Source organism: Zosterops lateralis (assembly GCF_965231275.1).
Source record: "Zosterops lateralis genome assembly, chromosome: 1".
In the NCBI taxonomy this organism is placed as follows: domain Eukaryota; kingdom Metazoa; phylum Chordata; class Aves; order Passeriformes; family Zosteropidae; genus Zosterops; species Zosterops lateralis.
In genome coordinates, this window is record NC_139762.1 from 39908192 (window position 1) to 39932086 (window position 23895).

General features: G+C 43.4%; 1 protein-coding gene across 9 annotated transcripts in view; it reads right to left on the minus strand.

Moving 5' to 3' along the window:
- THRB (thyroid hormone receptor beta) overlaps window positions 1-22290 on the minus strand; it is a 167839-nt gene extending 145549 nt beyond the window's left edge. For 2 of the 9 annotated variants that reach the window (XM_083867807.1, XM_083867803.1), the window contains exon 1: window positions 9408-9425. The gene's annotated coding sequence lies outside the window, so the exon portion shown is untranslated. Of the gene's footprint in view, window positions 1-8736; window positions 8981-9407; window positions 9426-9631; window positions 9701-22259 lie in introns of those variants that run through there. The other 7 variants (XM_083867808.1, XM_083867802.1, XM_083867806.1 and 4 more) reach the window with 6 other exon arrangements.
- Window positions 22291-23895: the final 1605 nt, after the last annotated feature.

Genomic DNA, 23895 nt, shown 5'->3' on the forward strand with positions numbered 1-23895 from the left:
AGACAAAAACCTGACATTGAGGTTTCCACAATCCTAATTTGCTCGTTGTTAGATTCAAGCAAACTGTTAGATTACCTTCCAAAGCAAACAGAGTAATGCCATATTACTCTCACGCCCCAAACACAGACCATCTAAAGACTGTGTAGGGCTCACAATGCCTTTGCTTCTTTCAGGTGCCCATGTTCACACAAATGGCTTTCACTGACTCCAGGAGATCTTTGAAAAAGTATGGGATGTTCCACTCATCCGAAGCTATTTAAAGGAGCAAGACCAAAAGAAATGTTGACAAGATTAGGCATGATGTATAAGGAAACACTTAGCAAGAAAAGAAAATCACACTGTAGATTGGATCTTGTAGATCTGAGCTTCAGTGGTAAAGGTCTCCCTTTACATATCTTTCTTGCACCATCAAATAATTAATTCAGCTGCAGACTTGTGATCATCAAAACAGACTACAGCTATATTTATACAGACACGTTTTGAAGAGGCTGAGGTCAAGTTAATTTGGCTTGGAGTTGAACTTCCAAAGAAGAGTCCAAGCTTTTTGTCTTATTGCACACTACATTTGTGCAGCCAGCAAGCAATATCCTGTCAGCAATCCAGTTCCTCTTTTCCTTCTATCTCCACCATAAATTGCTGATAAACCTTCCTGCTAGTCCTAAGCTGAGGAAATAAAGTATGTTAAAAACATCAAGAAATGCATTTTTTTCAGGAAAAATGCAGCCTGCACTGTTGCTGTAAAACATGGGTCAAACTACTCTGAACTAATATTATAGGCATGAATTTCTAGCTGCCATTTGTGGAGGAGCTCTATCGATGAGCAAAGGTAAGGAGATGTCTGGTACACACCTGGCTGCCAGCCAGTGTCCACACTGGTCCCCACAGGGCTGCCTCATGAGTAGGTGTAGCAGTAATGGGAGAGGGAAGCTTGCTTGAGCTTGGGTTTTGTGGCTGCAATTCCACCACTTTCTTGCTTTCAGAACTTGGGCTTCATGCTAGAGAGACAAGTAACCCTAGAAAGAGACTTCTGAAAATGCACTGGGAGCCAAACTGGACAGCAAAGATTGAGGGAGAGAGGAGGGCAAAGGTTCACAGAGTAGTCTACTTATGTAAATTTGGCTCTTCACATTTACATTCCTACAAGCAAAGTATAATCAGAAAATTACTACTAAACAGCAGGCAAGTCCTGGCTCCTTTTTAAGCCTATGATTCTTTCTATGGGATCAAAGGCAATGATCCTGAGAACTGGCCTCTTATGTGCAAAGGTGAGAGCATGAATTCTCTAAGTTTTAAGTAAGCTCCTAACTCTGATCTGTGCATGGAAAATGCATTTAGAGCACCTTTTAAAGTTACAGAGACACTTCAGTTGTTTGTGTAGACAGAAGCAATATGATTTGCTCTGTTAATCTGGTATAAATTCATGATTTTTTTTTTTACTCTCCTGAATTCATTATGGGCAAGTTTGGCATACCAGCTTAATTTGAAAGTGTGCTCTACATTTCCCACTGAATGAACCTACCTTAAATTATTTTGTATTTCACTCGGCTTTATCAAAGTGAACTACTACCTACCTTAAATTATTTTGTATTTCACTTGGTCTATCAAAGTGAACTGCAATTCTCTTTCAAAAGCTTTTCAGAAAGTTTCACTCAAGGAATGTCTGAGGCTGGAGAGGACCTCTGCAGACTGTCCAGTCTACCACCCTGATCAATCAAGCAGGGTCACCTGGAGCAGGTTGCCCTGGACCATGTCCACCTGTTCTTTTAGTATCTCCAGGGATGGTGATGTCACAATGTCTCTGGGCAACTTGTACATAGAGTCTTGCTATTTCTGCAGAAGTAGCAAAGGAAATGTTTGGAGTTGGGCTTTTTTCTATATACAAATTTTAAAATTCTTTTTCTTTCAACTGCTTGAATCTTATTCCTTGAAAGAGAACCTGTAACTTGGCAAGAAAGGACCTTATGACAAGGATGAATCCTGCTGTCCCTGTGAAAATAGAAATCTAGTCAAAAAGGGAAATGGGGAGAGGGGCTTGCCTAAGTTTATTTCTGCTTCACAAGCATTTCTTGTAGTATTTGGAAAAAAAAAAAAAAAACATGTTTCATCCAGTTTCTTGAATTTACAAGCTATCAGGTATTTCAGAAGATGTGAAGACATCTGAAAACAGAAGGGAGCACACTCTATGACCCGGGCCCTTCCTCCCTTGGGAATTATAGAATCCAGTACTTTCCTTTCCCCAGGTCATGCTATTCCTACTTGTGCCTAACCTCCAAACACAGAAAGTACTTCCCAAATCTAAGGGAGTGCTTTGATATGAGGTCTCTCAAAGAGATAACAGTAGAAGATCCTTCTGCCTTGCAAAACACACTCCCACCATCCACCCACAGGAAAGCCATGGCCAGAATGGCTGCAAGCGGATTCCCCTCATCCTACCGTGAGAGTGGCAGCAGGTGAGATTCATCTTCCCTGGGCAGAGGATGAAAGCAAACAGCCTTCCTAGGCAGCCTGACTACCAGAGCAGTCTCTGGGTTCTCCCAGAGTTCAATGCAAATGAAGACAGCTGCCATCAAGATGGTATCTTGTGCAGCAACCTACCCGGCAGGAAAGAAGGCTTCATGCGTTTTGGAGGCTGCAGAGACTTCATAATTTTTGTCCATGTCTCACAGCATATGTCAGTGGTTACATACACAGCCAGCAGAACTGCTGGGGTAGGGTTGGGGTGCAGGGAGGGAGACCCCAAACAGCAGTGGTACTGGAGACAAGAAAAACCCTAAAGAACTCTATAGCTAGTAACACAAAAAGTCAAGAAGGCAAAAGCACAGATTCTGGCCAACACAATGGCAAGTGGGACTCCTGTCTTTGGCTTATCCCTTCTGGTGGCAAGAAGATCCCAAAAGAAAGAACCAGGTGCATGGCAGCTAGATTCAGAACTGGAGCAACTGACAGGATGTTCTAAAGGGAAAGAAGGTCAAGAATGCTATCTCCATGCATAAGACTCTTCAGAAAAATGAAATGTCTCTAGCATCCCTCTCCCACTTTTGGCAAAGGAGAAGAGTGTGAAGCGTTCAAGGCACGGGACTGGGGGCAGGGGAAAAAGGACAAACAAGAGAAATAAAGAGAGCTAAAGAGTTTCCAATAATTAAATACAAAGCTGGTTAGAATCAGGTTAGAAACCTTCATGGTACAGAGGTGATCTTCAACTCAAAATTCACAACCAGTGAAAAATTACTGTTCTACATCTATAACACACAGGCAAGGACCACATGCTCACAATATTCTACATAACCAACTGCATTCCCTGTGATCTGATCCCATGTTTCCTGGTTTCAAATAAAGAGGAAGTGTAGTTTTCAAGGATGACAATTATTACGTAGGGCTTAACACCCTGAAAAGTGAAGCAATACCATCCATGAACTCTAAACCTTAGTTTACCTGCATATATTCAAAGATACCTGAATTAAGGTTGCATATGAAACCCTAATTCTGGTATTTCTTCTCCTTTCTTTAACCTTAATAATCAGCAACACCTGCAGTTAAATAGTTGATCCAAGTCCTCTGGCCCAAGCTGTTTTATTCTGGTCACATAGAGAATTTCAATAAACTAAATCACTTCAGTAAGTCACATCAGTGAATTGGGCACAAAACAAAATACTTGCAGTTCAGCACTGCATAGGAAGTACTCTGTGTTCCAGACACAATTTTCTCGGTATTTTTAGAAATAAAATTACACTTTAATAATTAATTGAAATAATTATTTTGCTTTAAGAATTAAATTTGTCACAAATACTCCGCAGGGGAATATTCTTTTAGTGTATATGTGCATGTTCATGTATATTCTGGAATTACATGGATACAACACTGTACAGAGTCTTTCCCTAACAGTTTATCTAACTGGATAATGCATTTCGCCTTATTTTTTTTAGTGAGAAAAAAATGCACTACGGAAAGTAAGACACCTAACTTACAAAAGAAGGCTCAAGCCAAACCCTTCAATTTCCTGAAGGGAGGAACACAGTTATTTAAGCCTTATACAAAAATGCTATAGCTCATAATTATACTTTGAAGCATCTTGCACACAAACATGCACATTTTTAAAAAAAGATGTATGAAATATTTAAAATAAAACAGAGCCAGGAACAAGTTAACAAATCATGGAAATATAACTATTTTAATGTAAAGCTAGAAAACAGTATGGAGTCACATGAAGGCAATCCTACCTGTCAAAAATTGCAAGAAGGTAGGCAAATGGCCCAGGAATGATTTTGTGCTAAAAGTCAGAGGAAAAAAAAACAATGCTAAAGAAGAAATAGCTTCAATTTATTAGTGCTTATTCTTTCCACTGTAGGAAACTAAGCAGAAGCAGCACTCCATACCTGCTGAAGTACAAGCTGGGCTGGAGTACATGGCAAGGAACTGGCATAGCAGAATCTAGAGAAACAATGCAAAGTCATGAGTGGGAGGTGTGGAGATAACAGGATACTAAAGGGGGACAAGGTGCAAGACCAAGCCAGTGGAAGAAAGATGTGAACCTCTACAATTGAAAACATAAGAAAGGAAAAGCCCCATAGTTCAAGAATCTTGTACGGATGTACAAGACGTACAATGACAGCAAGTGTGACACATTACTCAAGGAAGTCAACTTGCAATGGTGATGAAAACAGCTCTTCTTGCCCACAGAAGTATATTTTTCTTGTGGATGTTTTGAAAATGGTTAATCCATATGCATGTCACTAAGATATCAGTTAGTGAGCAATTGTTCAAGGATCCAACTACTTATGCAGTTGACAGCTACTTCTAATTTTCTTCATAGAGCTCCTTTATTTTCCTACATCATAGCTGTTACAAAGCACATCTTACTGTCAAGTAACATTGATGCTGTACCTGTGGCATGCAGCTCATGACAACCAACTCCCATGAAGTATTCAAGACACTCAAAAATCAGCATCAAAATAGGCAAAAAAAATTTAGCAGGTGAGCAGAATGAATTTCTGCCCAAGATAAAACAGTAATCATTGTGCATGCAAACATAAAAGTGATTTGGTTCTACATGTATCAACTTCACTCCACCCAGCAGAAGAAAGACTTACATTTGGTTTCACTCTAAACTCACTTGATGAGACATTGATTTTCTTGCTGCTCTCTACCTTACTGTTAGGCAGCTTGACAATCAGTCCTTTTATCTCTTCCAATGGAAAAACAGAACCCTAATTTATTGGGTTAGGTTCACCAGAGGACACAGAACAGTTCTGTAGTCTAGAATGATCACACTGCTTTCATGCGTATAATCTAATTATAACATAAGAGTATTTGCCCTTTTAGTTCATCAGTAAAAATTATTATAACTTCTCTATATTTAAGACACTTGAGTATATAAATTTTTTTAAAGTGTGGTTTCATCCTTTATCCTCTCCTTAGTTCACTAGCTTCACAGGATATTTAATTTCTAGTAAGCTAAAATGGGTTAGAGTAAAATGAGAATTTTTATGACCAAAATCATTCAAAATGGAATATTCAAGTTAACTTCTGTGTTTCAAAAAAAACCATTTTATTTGCTTTCAATTTACTCTTCTCTAGTTGCAGGCTTGCATGCACTTTGGCAGTGTGACCACACACTGAAAAGGTTAAAAACAGAAGCAACTTTTTCAACCAGTCTTTTTACTTGCATTGTCCCCCTACCATGACCACATTTAAATTAAGTAGTTGTGATGAATAATGAAAACAATCTCATTCACGTGTTGTGAATTAAATGAGAGAAACAACTTATGCAAGACTCAATTATTTTATTCAAAATGTCCTCTTGAACCACATACAACTGATGGAATAACACAGAATTAAAGGAATACAATTCTTTAATCTTTACACAGAAATTTATAGTCTGCTCTTGATTTTCATGATGAAGGTTCTCATAACACATGCATTGTTTGTTTAGCTATCCCTGTACAATACACAAAATCCTAGCTCATCAGTAAGAAGAGAAATTATTTCTCCACTGCATCATTAATGAAAAGTTTAAAAAATGCCAGCAGCAGTACTGCCACACTCACCATGTGAATTATTCTGCTAACTTTTTTGATGGGATAAATTAAGCCAAGGAGTTCCCTGGACTAAGACTTCCTCACCCACCTAGAGGCATTCCTTCAGTTAAGCAGACAGAAGGAAAGCACCTTGGTGACTTGGCAGAATTCTGCTGTCATACACCTGAAGATCTACCAAGCAGCTCTTATTTATTTATTTACTTAAATGGGGCCATGCAGGAGATAATCTAGGACTACATACATAGCCATTTCTGATATTTGGAAAGAAGGTAACAAAAACAAACTGTGGAAATATTAGGAAAATCCTTCCTGATTGATCATCTGACCCTTTCTGACAGAGAGTTCACACATAGATCCTGGCCATAATCTCTGCAAACCCATGGCATGGATGTGCTGCCTCAGTCTCTGCAGGTGGGTGGCGAGTGCCCCAGCACTATCTCCACCTCTCCTCCTGAGGCCAGATTCTCATGTGTTTTGGAAATCTCACAGGAAAAAGGACAAGATGGAGACAAGATGCAGCTCTGCACTGCTACCCTCCACCTTGCATTGCAGCTCTGCTTTCTGCCATGACAGCCACCTCTCATTTAAGAGCAAATTCGTTTGGCTGGGAAAATTAGCACTTGGAAATCCAAGGCATGAGGGCTCATAGTAATTGTGCTTCTCCTGCCTTCCCTGATCTCAGCCTATTTACCTGGGCTTCTTTTGCATGCATGCCTCTTGTGTTCTTCAACTTTTAGTAACAAGCAAACCCTGAATCAGTAAATCAGAATATGATGGTGGAGAGATAATGAACTCCAGAATTTCCTTTTCCAAGGAGCCAAAATTCCTGGTCTCACCCTTCCGGTGGCAAATGAGATTCTTGCTGGAGGACGCCCTGCCTCAAATCAGGTGGGTTTTTTTGAGGTTTCATCCCTTGACTCCATTCCAAATGGAATCAAATTTCAAGACACGCTACACTAGACAATAAACTGTGACAAACTTTCATGATTTAAGTTTAGCAATTCTTCTCCTCCCTACTTTCTCTTGGCTGGATTTTCACATATAGCCAAGAGGAAAAATCTTGCTCATCATCAACAGGGAAGCCAGGAGAGGATGTATGCCTGCCACAGGTATGTGTTATTCTGCAAGTTTCTTCACAGAACACCAGTATCTGTTATCACTAACAACTTTCTCCTCTTCACATTCATAAGAAAAAAACAAACAACAAAAGGCAGCAAACAACCATATACTGGACAAGGGAAGTACAACACAGACATCAGAGAAAGCAGGTCTTATGACTTCAGATGTCACACTACTGCAAGCTCTTTGAAAAATACCTGAAGAAACCTGTCTTCAGTGTAAGAAGCCTTCAGCACTTTCACTTTGCCCAAAATCACTCATGTCATCCTCACATAATAGGAAATTATCAGATAATAAAATTAATGCAGTAGCATATAAGGGAGCAAATAAAAACACCACCACTTTCTACTAAGCAAAAGAACATCCTCACAAAGAGACAGTACACAAAAAAAAAAAATTACTTTACATAATGACTTGGATATGCAAAGAATTTCAAAAGGACTGAACAATTTGGAGTAGCCATGATGTGCTGAGCACCAGCTCATACAAGACTTTATCCAAAACCAGTAAAAATCAAGGGCAGATTTTCCATCAACTCTAACAGACTTTGGTTTGAGCCCTTTCAGTTCTGGAAATCAGAGTCCACGGAGTTAAAAGCAGATAAAAACCACAGCTAAATCCTGCCTTTTCCCACATGGAGCCATAAGACATTTGAATTTCCATCCAGCAAAAGCGCCCTCGGTTTCACAACTGGTACGTCAGGACCAGATTATTCCATCATTAGCAAGTAACAATGGAACACACCAGCTCATCCAAAGGTCACCAATTCAAACAAACTGGAAGAAGGCTGAGACTAATTTAAGGGTCCTGGGACTAATATGAAGGGTGATTTCATGCCAGTTAGTAGAAAAGAAAAAAAAAAGCCTTGTCAGGAAGGAAGTAGGAATACACAGTTTCACAAAACTTTTGTTGTTACTGTGTCTTAAACAGCTGTTCTATGAGAAAGTGAAGGGCTATACTTTTCAGTGATTTATTCCAGCTTCTTCTCTTTAAAAATGGCTATATATTCACATAGCTCTGTTATTTTGTGTTCAAATTAAGGGAGAAAACTCAAGATTCTCTGTGAGGCAATGGAACTAACCAGTGCAACTGCATTGATTAGTCTCCTGAAAACTAAATTGTTATTATGGAAATTTCTTATAAAAAAGCAAACCCTTTGCTCTGTTGTTTTGATTTTTCTTCTCAAATGTTTATTCAGAAGGGAAAACAGGAACCAGAAAACCTAGAAAACTGTATCAACACACAAGTAGTACTGAACTGTAAAAGGAAAACAAACCATTTTTTATAAAAATATCCAGTCTATCAATTATGCAAACATGTATTTACGACAGACTAAGTTTTGTAAATAAACACTAAATATGTTACTATAACTAGCAGATGGCTCAGTTCGAATGCACGAATTCTGTGTTAAGGTAAAATTCTAAATGGAACACGGCTTGTACTGTAGAAAAAAAATGTCCCGTTTGCCTTCCTGGTCAGACCAGGTATTTATTACAGCATTTTTAACCAGTCTTTCACCCAGATCACCGGAGGGGAAACAAGGTTTGGGGGACCACGGGGCTATGGGGCTCCTATCACTCACCCAGAGCAGGTGCGATCCTTCCTTCCTACCGGCCCCCGGCTCCACGGGGCTGACAATTCTGCCTTTTCCTTGTTACCCGTACGCTGCCTGATCAATCCACCCACTACAGCTCCCAAGCCTTCCCCGTCTATATTTAGTTAACAATTAACACATTTGGCTTTTTAACTTCGCGGATTTCTGTTGTTGTTGTTGTTGTTATTGTTGTCGCCGCCGCCGCTTTAGAAAGTCAAATAGAAAACTTCAATGGATAAACTCTTACCGGGGAAATACCACCTATGCCGCAAACGTAAATAAATCAGGAAGCGCCGGCAGCCGCCGCCCCCCGCGGTGATGGATCCCGGCGGTGCCCCGGCCCGCTCCCTGCCCTCCCTGCCCTGCCCTGCCCTGCCCTGCCCGGGGGCCGCGCCGCCGCTCGCCCCCCGCCGCCCCCGGATGCTGCTGCTGCTGCTGCTGCGGGCGGTGCCCCGACGGGCCGCGGGAGCTCCGTCCCCGACAGCGTTTGCGCGCCGCTCTCCCCACCGGTGTCGGCTAAATATAGTGAGCGGCCGGGGAGCGCGGCTCGGCTCCCCCGCCGTTCCCCGCGGCCGCTCCGGGACGCCACAACCTGCGGAGCCGGCAGCCCCTGCTCGCCCGCCCACGCCCGCGGTGGGTGCCCCGCGGGACGGACTTACCGGCGGAGCGCAGAGCCGCGTCTGCCCCGCGCCGCTCTCCGCCCGCCCGGGCGCGGTGCGGAGCCTCTCGCCGCGTCCCTCCCGCCAGCCGCCGTCTGGCTGCGGACGTGACCTGGATTCCCCCCGCCCGCGCCGCCGCCTCCCGCGGGGCCGCGCACACGCCGCGCTGCGCTGCGCCCCCCCGGCCCGGCCCCGCCCGCCCCGCCACCGCCACCACCGCTCACCTCCGGCCGCGGCCGCCCGACCCGACCCGACCCGCCGCGCCGCTCCTCCTCACCGCCCCGAGCGACGCGCGGCGGAGCGGAGCCCAGCGCCGTGTTACGCAACGCGCCCCGCGGGCCCTCCGCGCGCGGAGAGGGTCGCCGGGAGGCGGGCGCGGGGCGGGGGGAATCCGCGGCGGAGCCGGGGCCAAAACCGCCCCCGGCGGCCACTTGTAGCGCGGCCGGAGCCGGGATCCCCCGGCCGCGGGCGGTGCCGGCAGGGCGGGCCCCGGGGCGCCGCCAGTGACCGCTTCGCCCGGGGGCTCGGGCCGAGGTGCGGCTGCGGGCGGCGGGACCGCGGCGCTTCTCTGTTGCGGATGGGAAAATCCCGTGCCCGCGGGTCCTCCTGCCACAGGGACGCGGGCGCGGGAAAGGAGGAGGATTCCCCGTGGTCTGGGGCCGAAGGCAGCGGCCCCCGCCAACAACCGTGCCGCGCCTCAGCCCCCGGAGCGAGCAGCCAGGGCCGCCGCGGCTCTGCGCAAACACAGAGTTAAAGGGCTTGTTGATGGCACGTCCTGCATCCGGCTGGGCTGTCCCGCTGTTGACTCGCATGCTTCTCCCATGGGCTTTGACAGGCACACCCTGCCGGGAGGCCTCTGTCCCAAGGGTGCGGGCAGCTCGGCGGCTGCTGCCGGCTGCAATGTCCTCTCTCTCGGCAAGGATGCCCGGTGAGGGCTCTCCCCTCGCTCCCACATCTCTGAGCTTGGGGAACCAAGGGGTCAGCAGGGTGTGAGGGCAGCTGGACAGCCCGGCTGCCCCGCTGGCAGCTGATGGATGCAGCAGTCAGCAGCAATGAGGTGGCTGTAACCAGCACACCGGCTCTGACAGGAAAATGAAGACTGATGGGCCTCTGGGCTACAAAACCGAGGTAAATTGAGTCTCAGAAACACGATCACCCCACCTCAGGCCAGCACAAATGCTGCTCCTTGCTCTTAGCAAGGCAAGCAGGTCTGGGAGGCTGTAGGTTTCCTGGCCTTCAGTCATGTTGAGAAGAATGTTCTCAGAAAAAGATGACAGTACATCCCCACCACCCATCTCTAATTTGTGAGGTAGGGAAAGCAAGGAAGGGCACCCAGAGTCTCATTAACAGCTATCAGCTTGAGCGGGTAAGATGGCGTCTGAAGTAAAAGGCGTGAAAGCAATAGCTACTTGAAAGAATAAGATCAGTTTGTTTTTCCTTAAGGAATTACAGGAATATTAAAGCCTTCTTGCAGTTATAAATCATTTAATGCAAATCATTTAATCCAAACAGAATTTTTACAGGCTCATGAGGCTCACTCATTTTGCCAAGAGTGAGTCATGTACAAATAAAATGAAACCAACAAAGAAAAGAGCTCTCATACCATGTGTATGTGGGTGATCCTTTGAAAAACTTGTAATTATTTTTTTAACTCTACCACAGCCAGGAAGACAGGTTTGTAAAGCGAGAGCAAACCTTGATAGCTGTGGCCCATCCACATGTACTTTTTCCTTCACCCAGGAAGTAACACAACAGGTCCTTTGTCAGGTTAATGACAGCAATGGCCATCTAATGTACCAGCAGTCCCTCAAACGCCGTGATTTCAAACCCAGTTTGAATGTTGACATACTAAGGCAGCGAAAGACTTTTTGAAAAAATGAAAATAATGTTAAGTGATTAATACTTAGTAAAAGATTGCAGTAGGCAGTTAATCCCTCACTTAAGGGTTAGTTAAGGACTTGAGTTAGACCTCATTCTTCACTCCCCATGTCATAAATATGTGCTGCTAAACACAGATCACAGCATGAGCCAGTGGGGTGGTGATGCACTGCTCTGAAATGACTAAAATGCAGGGACACAAAGCCATGTGATGGTGAGAATGGGAGCCTTACAGTGTGTCATCATCCCCATCGAATGAAACCAACACAGAATGCCATTCACTGATGGCAACAGGAAATATTTGTGGATATTAGAGAGGTACGGCTTCTTCCTATATTCTGATGCCAATCCCCTATATCTTCTGGAATAGGTATGTCAAAGTATCTCAAAGTGTTTCTCTAGCCACCTACTTTGCATGAGGACAGATGCTCCTGGCTCCTCACATGACCACAGATTCCCTTCCATCTGCTTAGGCAGAGGATGATACTTGCATAGAACTGTAAGTCCCCAGATTTGGGAAATCCAAGACCCTAAACCTTCTGTGACTTTCACTTTCAATGCCCCCCCCGGCCCCCAGTGCCTGAAACACCACTCCTGTTTGGCAAAAAGAAAGGTCCTGTTGCTCTCTTCAAGTTTCAGAGATGTGCTGTGACTACCATGCATATGCATTCACATAAATGCTTTTCTTAGCAGGTATGAAATGAGAGTTCAGTACAACTGCAGGACACAGAGCCTCTGAAACCCTGCAATATCTGTGCTGCCTGACCTGGAGCAGGCACTAAAGAGGAAGGGAGGAGCAGAGGGAGGCAGCACATACTTTTTACCAGGACAGTAATGACAGCATTTCCCTCCTCTCTGAGAAGCAAAGTTCAGGTCATGTACAGGCACAATTTCCCACTGCATCAGTTATGCCCATGAGTTTGTTCCCAAATGCAGGAGTCAGAAACTTCCCTTCAATCAAAAAGCAACCTAACACTGACCTCATCAAATGCCTGATAGCTGGACTAGGAGTGCCTAGGATGTAATCCAGCTCTGAGGTGAGCTGGAAGAGAATCTGTATACCTTTCAGGGCATAAGGCTCTTGTCAATGAAACCGTATTTTCTTTTGCATTTTAACACATCAACTTAACTTGATACCTTGGTGCATTTCAGCTTTTTATACTTTATTGCTCTCAATTTACTTTTCCTCCTCAGTAATTTTTGTCTGGCTTTCACACCTCAGGGTTGGGCAGGCAGGGGAGAGCTTCAGTTTCTTTGGGCTCTCTAATGGTAATGGACATTGTGCATCTTACATCAGCTACCAGGTTTCCTTGTTACTGGTTGGTTTGTTTTGCTCTACAGATTTTTGATTTTAGGGTGGTTGGTGTAAAGGTTTCTAGGATTTCAACAGTTTGGCACATCAGCTCTGATACAAATGACTTTGTGATTTTCTCAAAAGTACTACACACTTCACCTGTTCCATTTTTAGTTTGTTAGTACACAAGCAGGCAGAGAGCACAATGAAACATGAGCTAAGCTGAATCACTTGACCACCTAGCACACATTATCTGGTGGACACGGGACCCTCTAACCACTTTCTGAAGGAGGGTCCTACAAGACATTTGGGGTTTATTTGCAATTTCCCAGGCCTCTTACTTCCTGAGTACTACAGTGCATGAAGACACGGTGATTAAAGATGAAAACAATCATGGTAAAAAGCAGCAGTTTAAAAATTACTCCAGTCTGCTGATTAGATGAAAACTTCACCTTTTGGCAGACAAAGAGAATCCAAAACATTTTGTTTCAAAAGTGTTAAAAGGAATGTGAAAATCAAGAAGCATACATGCCTCTTTTCATTTTTAGACTACCAGGAGTGAGTCAGCACAGCAGGAAAGCATCCTGTGCAAGTCCCTCTTTAAATGATGGATAAGCAGTGCTTACATACACAACAAAACTGATGGACAGTACGTGACTTTAGATTAATTTCCATTCATTATTAATGCTAGCTGAGGCAAATCTTCTCTAAATGCCATGAAACACTTCAAAACATTTTGGTGTTAACTGAAGGTATTTGGCCAACATCCTCTAGTCTTTGTCTGGGGCAAATATCCATTTCCTGAAAAAAAAAAAAAGATGGAAAATAAGCCAGTTTCTTTTCCTCTTCATTTTTTATTTTCCAATACAGTATAATATATGTCTGTTTCAAGATTTCTGGGGAATATAAAAATAACCTAATCCAATAATACTTTGCTTTTGTACATAGATCCAATTCTATCCTACCACCAGAATTCAAGGGGAACCAGAGCGGATGTGTGAGAACAGAAGAGAAATCAATGAAAATTGAGACAAATAGGAAAGAAAAATAAATAACAAGAAGGAAAGCAAAAGAGAGAGAAACAAATCTGGAGGCACACTCTAACCTCCAATGCACAGTTCATATCCATTTTTGATCTGTCATGAAAAAAACACAGCAGGGAGTTTTTTTCAAGTTATGCAGGGTTGCACATGACACAGGAAATTAGTGCTCAGTCCACAAAACCAATGAACACAGGCAAAAAAAATCTGAACTGAAAGAAAAATGTAAGATTAAATTCTTATTAAAAAAAATAATTTTAAGATCTGTGTTTCTAAATTGCAGCAAGAAAGTATTGGGGAAAACAGGTCTCAGCTCTCTGAGACAGAAGACAGCTTCCAGACTAAACAGGAATTTGTGTACGCTCTCCTTTTTATTCCAAAAGCTATTTTACTAAAAAAGGGTATTTGGACTGTTATCAAAGGATGATGTGGAGGTTCAAGGAAGTTCAAAACAGATCACACGATTTATGGCCGACAAGTCCATCAATGGCCAATAAACATGATGGTGCAATCCAGTGAAATTTCTGGTTTAGGAAATTCCCATATCCTCTGACTGCCAGAAGTTATGAAATCCTACACTTGCTCTATTTCTTCCAGTCTTTCTGCAAGCATCTTCTACTCATCAGACAAGGGCAAATGGGCTAGATGGGCTACTGGGGTAAACAAAACCAGTAGTTCCTTCTTCTTAATCTCTAAACAGATCATCAAGACCATTCTTGTCCTAGTGCCATTTGTGAGGACTTTTTTTTTTTTTTTTTTTTTAATGAGTCATGGCTCCAAATTTCATGCTAGTGGACCTAGTTTGGATTTTCCAAAAACACATATCAGAAGCAACTTCACATTAGTAAATTAATATTAATGCAAAAAGTAGATGACAAATGACAGGCTTCAGTAGCTCATATCTGTAGCTTTTCCTTCATGCCAAATGAGATGGTCAAGGAGCACACTAGTAAGGACAGCCCATCAGGCAAGAAGAAACAACATTTAACTGGCCTGCAGAAAAGCCTCCAGTTTGAAGTGGTTGTGGCAGCACCAAAGGCTTGCCACACAGTTCCTTTTCAGCAGTGGACAAGGAACACCTCTTTTGAGAAGATTCAAATGAAGAGTGAACACAGCTGGGAGAGAAGGTGGAATGGGAAGATGTGTAGAGGTCCTATTGAAACCAGATCCCTTGTCCCAAACTGCAGTGGTTTCAGTTAAAAGATTAGGGCTTGGAAAGGCTCCTTCAGTTGGAATAATTTTAACTGGGTTACTATGAGGCAAAGTTAAAACACACTGGGGAGAGTCTTGATTTTGGAAGCCTGACAGAAGGGAGAGCTTTGCAAGTTCTCTCATTCCTAATCCAAGACCATATGGAGCTCAACTACCAGGTGGGTGGGTGCATTAATTGAGGGATCAAGCAGCTCGTCCTATTCTAAATCAACTTGTTCTTCATAACTGATCATTTCTATGGAAAAGAGAGCAAGAAACATAGACATGCTGGGAAACAACCTCCACCTTAGAGTAAAAATAACAAAATCTAGGAACTGAGATTCTTCCACCTTTCTACTAAGTTCAGAACAGAAGGCAGAAGCCTGCTATCTCTACTCTAGAGAAGATGAGATCATCTACTCATTTCAGTAAGTAAAAACATGTAAAATAATGCTCTATAATCTTCCCATTCACTCTCCACTCTTGCTTTAGCAGTATTTTGCTAAGCTTTATTTTAGCAGGCCCAACATATGCAACAAATGAGAACACTTTACCATCTTAATCCTGAATCCATTCGTAGCTGAATTTCTGGAAGATTTTGGAGATAGGCACAGAGTTTTCATGGAAGTATTTTGGTTCCTAAAATCTCTTGAGAGAACTGGAACAGAAATATTACCCTGGTGCTAGCAGAAATGCTGTAATGGGTAGCGCTATAATTTTATTAGTTAAGAATGGTTTGCCATTTTTTGCCCCAAGTGTAGCACATAGTGTAGTATATATACCTGCTCAGTGTAATATGTAGTGCTAGTAGGTTTTCAGCAGTCATATTTCAGTAAATGCCAAATTAGACTCAATTTGCCTGACATACAAGAGGAAAGCATCCTCCGAGTGTGATTATGGGCTTCATGTTGTGATATTTAGTGTCTAATTTAGTTGCTAATAGTGTCTGCAAAAGAAGCAGTTTCTTCCCCTAGAAGAACTGATCTGTCAGGAATCCCAGAAGGTACTTTGAAGGCCAGCTTGAAAAAAATCCTCTCTGTAGGAAGGAAGAAAAAGGAAGGAAGAGTCCTACTTTAGTCAAAACTCTGGGTTTTCAAGTGACCTTCAAGCACTGCAGCAGAGTGGCAGTGTTACCTGGTGTGCATAAAGCTTTGCAGAGAGAAGTGCCTCAGTAAAAGCTCCTGCTTGACTTATGAAAAGCAAGTATAGTAACTCATGGCATAGCTATGCATAGCATAGCATAGTTACACTTTTTTTTAGATAGCCAGTCAGCTGAAACCCAATAACACTAAGATTAAAAACTTACTTATGACCCAAATGCAATAAGTAGTAGTATGGAAACACCTACAGGCCCTTCCTGATGCGCTCAGACCCACGGCTATGAACTCCTGGAACAAATTAGAAACTGGCGCTACCGTAATAGCTGGGTATCTCATTTCTTTAGGATACATCTGAATGAGCAAAACATGAACAAACAAGCAATGGATGAGACAGATAAGTTGCTAATTCTAACATGCTGGAACCTCCTGCTTGTTAACTTATCCACTCTTGTCAGTCCTCTGACTGTAGAAAAAACAATCCACCAAATCTGTACTTGTGTACCAGGGAAATAAACAAATTATAAATGCACAGAGACAGGCTGAACCACTTGCGTGTTGTTTTTAAATTATCTTTATGAAAACGAGAACTTGGGGAGGAGCTGGGATGATTAGAAACTGATGATGGCATACACTACCGGCTTCTCCTTCTTCCAAACATATCACTTCATTTCTTTAAATTCACTAGGTCTATAGACACACTAAGAGCAGTTACTTATTTTTTCCAATGACTTTTAGAAAGCTGCTACTTAAACTTCAAGCACTGTGAAAAGGAAATAAACATTTCAGGAAATATTACGTGTTTAAACAACTTTTTAATAGTCTAATAATTTTTTAAAAACAAAAATTTGTATTTTGCCAAAAATATCACTACAAAGCAGAATTAAAGTGCTTCCCCACCCTGATTATAGAATTCCTGAAATAACATAATAATAACCTGAAGGTGGAAATTCTCTCCAAAAAAAAGTGCATTTACTGTGTACTGTAGCACTGTTTTTCATTATTCAACATTGAAAATGTCCATTAATAAAATAGAATTCATTGGGTTTATAACAATTCTGGTGCAAAATCTTCTTTTTGAAACTCTAATTGATCCTCCAAATGAGCTTTATTAATCATTGATGGAAAACTGGCAAAATCCTACCCCATACTTTGGCAACCTTTCAAAATGTCCAATTAGGTCAAATCAAGAAAGTCCCAGAAACCAATTACAGCAGCACTTCTAAGCCAAAAAATCTCATTGTACTCTGAAAAAACTGCAACACTATATAAAAAAAGAAAGAAGAACCAAAACCCCTCACTGTTACTCTGGTTATGCACCTGAATTACCACCATAGAAATGTGCCAAACAGCCACTCCTTGAACTACATCAATTAATGATATTTGCTCACAAATTTTATTTATTAGTGCCATAAATGTCACTGAGCAGTTCGCCCACAAGGAACAGTGCCAGCCAGCTCCTTAATCTGTCAAGTGAACCCTTGCTCCCCTTCAGTGTTTTTATGTACATCTCATCTCCAGTGCTCTAATTGCACGTGCACACAACGTCTCCACCTTTTTTATGGGTTTCATGTGTTCTGTATCTCACCTGCGTGTTTGTACATTAACAACTATGTTGACAATGTGATAAATATAATCTTGGCGGCAAGAACAATAGCGACCTTTATCTAACTTCTCAAGAATGTGATCTTTGCTTCGGCAGAACTTCTGCACGTACAGCCCTATGGTGCTGGTGGGCTGTTTGAGGTGTGTTTTGCTGCCAATCCTAATCCCACCACCCACAGTTAAGAATTAATTAGGACTTGAGGATGCCAGAGGGAGGCACACCAAACAAAAATAGCACTTTAATTAACCACAAACAATAATTAAGATTTTGCATTATGTTTAGCATCTGTATATTTCTGGACTTACTGCAGTGATTCTGAACCTAATGAGATCATCCATCTAAAACCCAGAGGACTGGACAGATCTCAGACCCTAAGTACATCTCCTATAGTATCTTGAAACAGTAAATAACTCATTCCCCCTTACTATGAAGATCAGTACTTAAATTTTAAAAAAAAAAAATCACTGTAAATGAGCTTCAATCCATATAACCTGGCCAGACTAAAGGAGAACAAAATGTGCACACATAGAGTAAGCAGAGTCTGAGTTTCCAGTTCCAGTTGTTTACCTGTTCTGCCATTTCATAACACGGTGGTCCCTACTTTACCATACTTAGTTATTTAGTTGGTTCACTTTTTATTTATTTATTTATTTACTTATTTATAGTCTCCTTTTACTTTTTTATTAGCCTGTCATTATCCCAATAAAATTAGGAGGGTGGTGTTATATGACATATTTTTGCCAAAGTCATAAAAGTTATTTGCAACATTTTCCACTCCAATGCTCTTTAATTACAATGTTGAGACTCAGAGCCCTCTAAAAGTATGTATTTTAGTTACACAGTTTTCTTTATCATTTGATCTTCAGCTGGCTAGTTTACAAACAGGATCTCAGCAGTTTATCTCAACACCAAGTATTACATTCCCTCGACTCGTGCCTGACGCAGTTACCTGTCATTCAGAAATCAAATCTCTTAACAAAAATCTCCTTACCTTCACCAGGAGGACAGGTACAGTTCCTGCAGTTTTACTTTACCATGTTTTTGATCAAGGTTAATCAGCAGGACCTAGTCATACAGAAAAGAGTCAAGGGCTTTTCTTGTGTCTGTCTCTAAAAACCTAAAGGAAAACACCTCTCTGAAGTAACCATGTGGCTTTTGTGTTCTGTTGTTTTCCAAAAACAACTAGACCAAACCTCTTCACATATAGTAACTATGGCTAAAACCTTAATTCACTAAGGAAGAGGACAGAACTCATAGTAGCATTTATATAATGCAGCCCAAGTATCTCATTTGAATCATAGCCACTATATGTCAGACAAGTGTAACATTTTACCTAATATGTTGAAAACTTTGTGTGGACCCTTTTCTTCCTCCCATTATTGGTTTATTAATCCATTAAGACAAACCCAGGAAATATTTGGGAGATCCTGTATATCTCTATCTGTCTTTCAGCCTAAGTTCCATAGGTACCTCAGGTTTCGTAGGTTCCATGTGTTTTCCCTTACATTTTGCTAAACTTGTAGTGACAGAACCGATTAGGAATGATATTATTGTTTCCCCCTCCACAACATATTTTTTTGAAATGCAAATGGAATAATTGTAATGGAAGTATTAAGAACTTCATAAAAACTGTAAAAACAAACTGGTCCATATTCAGGAAGCCAAGGTCACAGCTAAGTGTAAAGTTTATGTCAGGATGTATCCTAATGTAATCTTTTGTTAAAATGACTGCCATTATTTATGACTAATTGCAAATGGGGCTGAATTGCTTTGTTGACCTGGAAAGGTCAGGAATTGTACCCTGTTTTTTCTCTGATTTTATTTATGTAATGCCTTTTCTTTAGCTGTCTATATTCTCTTAACTGAACCACATTGTTACATTCGTCCTTCTACAAAGGCTTTCCTTCCTTTTTATTCATGGTTTGGTTTGGGGTTTTTATCCTATTACAGTGTCAAACAGCCCATTAAAAATGCTACATTTCCTTTGGGTGGATGAAGAAATTAGTTTCCCCCTTTCTTTAGATAAAATGCTGGTCTGTCATGGCCTAGAAAGCCCAGCTTGGTACAGGATAGCTATTAGGCTGTTCCTGGTCTGCAGGACATCCTGTAACACAACATACCTCATAGCTGTGTACGTGCTGCTGTACAAGAGTGGCTGAACCTCAGCCCTTATCACAGTTGCCCCTTCTAGTTGCTAATAGTTTCCAGGAAATCACCTCAGAATCTTTTATCTTTCTTTCAGGGGTATATAAAATTTGTATTTTCTGTAGGTACCTTTGGTTTCCAATGCCTCATAAGGGAGTTTCAGGTCTTTCTCCTTAACTTTCTTGGCCTTGCTTCTGACATGCCTGTGTAATGGCAGATACATCATCCTGTATCAGCTCTTTTCCTGCTTAGTGCTTTTTCTGGAAGTGCAGCCCATAGTATATTCAATAATTTCTCGGGTTTCTCTGGAGTATCTTCATGTGGCAAGAAAATAAACCAGTAAAGTCTCAGGATCTGGGGTTCTAGCTTTGTCTGTCATCCACATAGCAAAAGGAGTTCAAAATTCCCTAGAACAGCAGTGTGGCATCCTTCCCTCCCATATAAAACCCTCCAGAAACACCTGTAGCAGTTCAGCTGTCTACTTATGCTCTGTTTTCCACTCTCTATTCCTAATCCTTTTCCACAATTTTTCTGCAAGCTACCTCTCTCTTTGTGTCTTACTCGGGTTGATCTCCAGACTGTGGCAATTTGTGTGATGAAAATTAATGCAATTTATTTCCTGCATTTCAGCTTTTTTCTGAGTAATACTATTCCATGTCCTTTTTGTTTGTTTCTCTTAAGCTACTCAACTTACTTCAATATTACTTTCTGAAAATATTTGTGTTACCTGGAGCACTTCCATTTCTTTTCAATAGGATGTTTCCATCATTATCAAAGACATTTCTTTTAACTTTTTCTTCCTGGCCCTTTTTTTCTTGAAACATTTTCATTGCTGCTTTTTCCATGAAAACAAAGTATTGTTGTATTAGCAGGTTCCCTTTCTTTCTTTCTGCTAGGCCTCATTTTTAAAGAGATTTCCTTTCTAAATCTGAGACAATATGTCTTTCTTCATTTCCCTAATAAATCCTGATACCATTTCCCAAGCCTTTTTTCCTAACAATGCCTTCTCATTTACTCTGTTCAAGTTTTATCTCAACTGCTCAGTATAAATTTATATTAGAATCTCTCTATTTTCAGTTTATGTTTATTGATTCAATGAGAAAGGCCAAGACTTTAAACTTTTGTAGCCAAGCATGCTGTTGTGCTTTAAATTCTTGAGCAAGTCTTACCCCTTTTGGCAACAGTGCCTGCATAGATTGACTCTATGAGCTTTTCTTTTTTCATGATACACAGTATCTCTCTGTTTGCCACTGGTTTAGTGTCTCAGTACCCTGAAAGTATTTTCTTTCAGGTATACTTTCTGCGGGGAAAGAAAAATCTTTAACCTGGGAAAGAACTGTGATTTGGTTATCGTAGATGTTCTGCAAGTGCCTTTTTTTTTTTTTTTTTTTTTTTTTTTTTTTTTTTTTTTCTCTTTCTGCTTTTCCCTGCCTCCTGATTGCCCCCGGGCAGAGCTGCGCCCTGCTCCATGACCCAGCAGAGTGTCCCGCGACGGCCGTGCTCACTTGGCCACGTGTTTTGCCGCTGTTTTGGTGAGACAAAGCTCCACCCCTAAAGGACTGAGGCTGTGCTATGACAGAGATGCAAGACAGAGAGCCAGGACGTGCACTCTCTTCTCAGCTCTGCCACCTGTTGCTGTAGGACCTAAAGTAACTTCATATTTCATTTTCCACATAATATTCTCTGTTAGTTTGTTTACATCACTCCCACAGAAGCATCCCACAGAGCACCCTATGCAACTCTAGTTTTTTTTTTTTCCATGAGGGGTTTTGACTTCATTCGAGCAGGAAGCCAATAGCACCCATTAAAATAAAATAACTAGTTCATGATCCTTTGCAGTCACATGTACGATTAACAAACAGTCTTACTACATTCGCAGAGAGGTTCTTACAACTTGTTTCAATTTGTCAGCGGGTCGCAGAGCGCAGCCTGGAATGGTAACGCTGCCATCTGTGACCCGAACTCCCCGGGGTTTCCCGGCCATCTCCCATCCTGCCATCCCAGCCGAGCTCAGCGCTCCCACACGCGCCGCGCAGGGAAAGCGCCTGAATTCCCTACGGAGGAGCCCGGCCCCTCCTGCGAGGTCCGAGCAGTTCCCGGGGGGGAATGAACTCTGCAGAAGCAGCAAATGCGACGTAGCCCTTCCTAGAACCTATTTTCTTCCCGTGTAGCCAGTAAAAATGCCGGGTCGGGGGGCACTCAGCAGCTGACGCTGCCCTTGCGGCCCCAGCCCGGTCCTGGCCGGCGCGGGGAGCCCCGGCAGGTCTGGGAAGGGGAGGGAGAGGCACTGCCCGGGCGGCGGCACACCGGGGCCTCCCCGCCCCCGCCCCGGCGGCGCCGCTCCCGCCCGGCGCCTCCTCATCCCCGCCGGTGCCGCTCCATCCCCGCCGGTGCCGCTCCATCCCCGCCGGTGCGGCCGCCGCAGCCCAGCGCCGGCCCCGGAGCGCGGCCCGTCCCCCGCCCGGCCCGCCTGCCGAGCCCGCTCGGGATTCCCGCCCCACACGGCGGCCCGGGGAGCTCCCCTCGCCCCCGTCCCGTCGGCCGGCGGGGAGAGCGTGCGGGGCGGCCCCGGGGGAGCGGGAGGGACGCGGCGAGTCTCACCTGCCACAGGCGAGCGCCGGGCGGGAGGCGCCGGGGCGGCTGCGGCGCTTCCTGCGGCGGGAGGCGGGCGCTGTCCCCGGGTGACCCCGCGGGGAGGGGGGGCGGCTGCGGGGCCGGGGGGGGCCGGGCAGGCGGGCGGGCGGCTCTCCCTGCGGAGGGAGGCGGCCGGGAGGGGAGAGGAGAGCAGAGGAGAGGAGCGGGGCGGGCAGTGCCGGGGCCGGGCGGGGAGCGCTCAGAGCTGCGCGCCGAGATGGCGCGGGGGCAGTGCGGGGTCCCGGGGCTCCTCACGCCTCTCCTGAGCGCTTCTGCCGGCTTGGCCGGGGACGGGACCTGCAGCGTCCCTGTGGCCTGGCGGAGAGAGGCCCCGGCGCCCCGCGCCAGCTCCCCGCGGACACGCAGCCTTTCCGCGCCCCAGAGCGGCCGGCGGACGGGCCGCGTTAATGTGTGAATGCCGGCGGGCCGGAGCGGGGCTGTGCTTGTGTGGTTGGCAGCCGAGCGCCGCTGCAGCGCTCGGGGCTGTCTGTCTATCTATCGCCGCCCGGCCGTGGCCCAGCCCCGCTCCGCAGGGCCGCCCGGCAGGGCAGCGCCGCGTTGCGTAAGAGCGGCCGCTGCGCCCCGGCTCCTCGGATGTGGTTTTACAAACACCTCCTGGACACTGGGCACAGTCTGTCTTACAGATTGCAAAGAAGTTGAGTGGGTTTTTTGTTTGGTTTTTTTTTTTTTTTTTTTTTTTTTTTTTTTTTTTTTTTTTGTGTGTGTGTGTGTGTGTGTGTGTTGGTTTAGTTTGGTTTTTTGGGGTTTTTTTGGTGGGTTTATTTATTTATTTATTTATTTATTTTATATATTTGTTTAAATTTTTTTTTCCCCTGCGCACCACTGTTCACCAGTGCCCAGGTGTGGAGACTGACCTACAAAGCTGCCAAAATAAACGTCTATTTCCCTTACAGGTTTTCAATATCTTGCTTCTTTCAGTATTTCACTTCTCTACCGGCAATTTTTACATGTGATATGGTATATAAGGAAAGAAAAAGTCATAAGGATGTAACTGGCTGCATTAGAAATGTAGAAATAACAGAAGCACTACATGACTCCTACTAGGGGATGCAAATAATTTGACTAGACAGCCTCATAATATCACAGCTGAGAGAGGAGAGCAGCTCAAAAGCAGTAAATGGATTACAGCTCCATCCCAGTTAGTATTTAAGCTTCTAGAACACAGTTACTCTATAACGTGATTCTGCTCTGAAAATGGGATAGCACTTGCTGACTGTCTCAGTACTTTCTACATCACTTTTCTGCTCAGCTTATCTGTAGATGTTACCAGTGAATTACAATCCTGCAAAGCCAGTTGGAATTTTCCTTTGAAGTAATAGGGCAACTATTTAAGTTCAGTGTGCTGAAATACATTAAAATGTAACTTCTATACAGAGTTTAGTGTCTTCACTAAAGAAGAAGTGTATTTTTACTCAAAAAAAGCAGAAGTCTTCATAATCCAGGTGAAACGTGTTACGTATTTAAACAAATTTAAACATAAATCTGGTCCTGAGTCCTAGCAGGGCACTGCTAGAGGGTCTATCCATATCATGTTTGTGAATGAGACCTAAAAAAGGAGCATTCTTATTCTAGAGAAAAAAAA